Raw genomic sequence first — 4,161 nt, 5'->3', positions numbered from 1 at the left:
GTATATAGGACATAACCCTCACTGTCAATCTGATCAGACGAGAGTGCGCCAGGCTAAGTTCCAGTAAGCATGCCTGTGTAGTGTATAGGTACTCACAAGTACCTACTCAACCAATACAAACTGCTATTGTAAGGCGACTCTTTAGTCCCATATGAGCAGTATAAATAAGTTCTACAAACACAGGCACTATAAAGGTGCGTTTTCACCAACGCGACCTCTATCGCGCGACAAAATCGCGCGACAATGTCGCGCGACGTGACCTGTTTTCACTTGCAATTAAAAAATATTTTAATTTATTTTTTTTTTTAAGCTGTGTATTCAACGTGATATAGGGTGATGAAAATTATAAAAAAAATTAAAATTTTATTAAAATTAAAGCACTCCCACTCATAATAAGGAACAAACTAAAATGAAGAGTCGCGCGACACGTTTCCACTGGCATTGCTACGCGACATTCCTTTGATCCGGACCGACTTTCATCGGATAGAAGTCGCATGGTCGCACGACTTTTTTTCGTGTCGCGCGACACGTTTCCACTATGCGATTTTTGTCGCGCGACTCCGACAAAAATCGCATTGGTGAAAACCCACCTTTATGCATCCATGATTCCAAAAATCACATTAGAAAAATTTCCATCTGTCTGTAACGCTAAATAGACCTTTCGTTGTCCTCTTTTCACGAGAATTGATGAAATTTTGATGGAATTCGTAGCACCATTCGATTTGGCGTAAAAAATCACACAGGAATGATTTTTTAACTGTCAAATATCTTTAACTGAAACCGTTGAAGGCCTTTTCAAAAACAGTATTTTTTCTTGAATTCGCCGAGTCTTAAAACCGTAACTCCTTAACTGTAAGTCGGACAGTCTTGAAAGTTACACCAATCGATTTCTCGTCCAAAGTTCCATAAGAAAGAATGCTTAGTTGACCCGAAAAGTGTATTGGGGACTTTTAAGGAGCAAAAAACTGATTTTACGGGTTAGTTTCCTATGGGGCACTTTTAGGTTGAACAATGAACACCCTGTATACATCAAATCAAAGGTCTTAAAGAACGTAGTACTTTGGTACAACACTAAGTTCGATCCAACAACCAGGGCCGGAGTTATGTTTAAGATCGGTGCAACGCTTGGCGGTATTTAGCCGCTTTTTTGGCGGTTTTCGGTGTAATTCAATAATGTCTCGGGAACGGTATGAGCTAGAGACTTGAAATTTGATATGTAGTCCACAAATATGACAAGTATGTAACTTGAAACTTTTGGTTAAGATAGGTGCTGCGGTTGGCGGTATTTTGACCGCTTCTTGGCGATTTTCAGCTACACCTACTGCCTATATGGTTAAAAATATTGTAAAGGTGACAATAGAAGAACACCCAAATAAGCATCATTCAATAGGATAAGGAAAGTCGTGTGATGTTCACACCAGATTTTTATTGTCCATAGTGGTCTCGAGAACTTGGCTGGCTTTGTAATCCCAAGGTCCGGATTCCAATCTACCCAGCTCAACACTTCTATGTGACCACGGACACAGTGAGCCCTGGTGTCTCTTCGTTACCCTACATTCGTGACTATGACTCCTACACATACATACGGGAGTTTACAACCAGGGGTAGTTTCATGGTGGGGGGATTCGAACCTGACGCCAAGCCCGCATTCGTGGGACTGCAGAAAATACCGAAAAACTGGAAGAAACATTGCCCGTCTGATTGGAAACACTTCGGTATGTAACGTAGGCTAGTAAAATAATAATAATAAACTAGAGAATAAACTTGAATTTTGAACTGAAATACGTTTCAAATTATATTCAGGGGGAAACATTTCACACTGAGTTTGATTTTTTTAAACATAATCAGGGGGTCAACTTTGAAATCTATCTTAAATAGGAACCACCAAATTTCAACACAAAACTTAAAAGACCTTGAAAAATAGAATACGTTGGTGAAAGTTTGAGGTCAATCCTCAGCCTCTTTTGTCTAAGATGAGACTTTAAATAGAACCTTTCTCAATTTGAAGGTTCTATACCTTCCTCAATTCATTATTTATTTGAGAAATCTATTATTACATGGAACATTTAACCGGTTTTGTATATAAATACATAAATATGGATGAATGCAATTCAAACATATCAAAAGAAAAAATAATATAGGTACCTAACTATAACGGACGAACGCCAGTTGGGTGCCATGACCTTTTTTCTTAAGCTAGTCGACTACCAGTTGTTCCCTGGGGTTTCAAAAATCCAACTACTAAGTCCCGAGGCGCCTGCGGCGGCCGATCGGGAGTTTCTCGTCTTTTTACTTTCCTTATCCTATAGGAAGGAAAGTAATGTAATCGGGTCAAATTTTCGATGGTCAAATTTTAGTGCCAAAACACGTTTTGAGGTCCCTAGAGCCTAAATCCAAAGTTTCAGCCATTGGTCCGTGTGTCTGTCCTTCTGTCTGTCTGTCTGTAAACAAAATATCTCGAGAACGGTAAGAGCTAGAACTTGAAATTTGGTATGTAGCTGTCAAATGTGACATAGATGCGACACGAAACTTTTGGTTAAGATCGGTGCAACGCTTGGTGGTATTTTGCCGCTTTTTGACGGTTTTCGGTGTAAATCAACAATATCTCGGGAACGGTATGAGCTAGAGACTTAAAATTTGGTATGTAGTTCATAAATGTGACAAGAATGAAACACAAAACGTTTGGTTGAGATAGGTGCTGCGGTTGGCGGTATTTTGACCGCTTTTTGGCGGTTTTCAGGTATACCGACCAATCGGTTAGAGATATTGTAAAAAGTAAGGTAAAAAAAAAACACTCAAATTTATAAGCATAATTTAATAGGATAAGGAAAGTCGTGTGATGTTCACACCAGATTTTTACCAAATTGTTACCTACAGTCGCGTCCTTTTACCATACCGGGATAGCATACCAAATTTCATCGCTCTATGACACACCGTTCTTGAGATATTTTGTATACGACATTTTCCCATTTAAACCTGTATTACCCACACACTGACTCACATGACGTGTGCAGACCAGATCAGATCAAAACCAAAAGTGAAAGTGTACAAGTGTGGAAAGCTTCAAAAGTTCTTGATCACTCTACACGACACACATTCAAATTTCAAACCTGACCTATTCGTGTCGAAGGGGTGTTTGATTCCATCGTTTCACACCTATCGGTATGACCGAATACGTACTGGACCGAATGAAACCGTATATGTATGTGTGAAAACAGGGGTGTTTGATTCCATCGTTTCACACCTATCGGTATGACCGAATACGTACTGGATCGAATGAAACCGTATATGTATGTGTGAAAACTAGGAAGGATTCTCTCTCTTGCTCATTCACTCACGCACATATTCATTTTCTCTGTTTCTCCTCAGCGCCATTATGGAAGAAAGCCATACACCGACTTCCTATTCTAGAAAATGTCACCAAGCCTGTACTTCACAACTCCCCAGATACTTTCACTCCAAATGGAAAATGGATTCTAGGAGAAACTCCAGAGGTAATTGACTTCAATATATACAGGGTGTCCCAGAATTTATGCTTACATTGATTTTCTGGGAACCTGTTTGAAATTGCGAAAGAAAAAAAATCTGGTATGAACATCACACGACTTTCTATCTAGACGCACGGCAGTGCGCCAGGCCAAGTTCCGGCCTGAGCAAGCCAGTGTGTATATTACACGAAACATTTCGACACATTTTTACCCCTATCATAACTCCGTCAATTTTCAATGTAATCTCACAAAATTTGGACCATATGTTAACCTATACTTCCTTATTATACCTGCGAAATTCAAAAGTTCTAGCTTTACCGGAAGGGATAGAATAAACGGTTTGAAAATCGCTTATTTTACTTATACCTGCGAAATTCAAAAGTTCTAGCTTTACCGGAAGGGATAGAATAAACGGTTTGAAAATCGCTTATTTTACGACTGACTCACTCACTTCTTCTTCTTCTTCTTCTTCTTCCTCTTCTTCTTCTTCTTCTTCTTCTTCTTCTTCTTCTTCTTCTTCTTCTTCTTTTTCCCCTTTTTACTATCCTATCTTTGGTTGGGTGGAAGAGCTGTGTGAGAATCCTGCCATAAAGCCTAAAAAAAAACTTTTTTTAAAAAAAAAGTCCTTTTTTGCCCTATAATTAATGGTAACAAGCTGGGCCCGTCCCTCCGG

This window comes from Diaphorina citri, unplaced genomic scaffold (genome assembly GCF_000475195.1).
Source record: "Diaphorina citri unplaced genomic scaffold, Diaci psyllid genome assembly version 1.1 scaffold15, whole genome shotgun sequence".
Lineage (NCBI taxonomy): Eukaryota > Metazoa > Arthropoda > Insecta > Hemiptera > Psyllidae > Diaphorina > Diaphorina citri.
Note: the sequence above shows the minus strand (reverse complement) of the source record.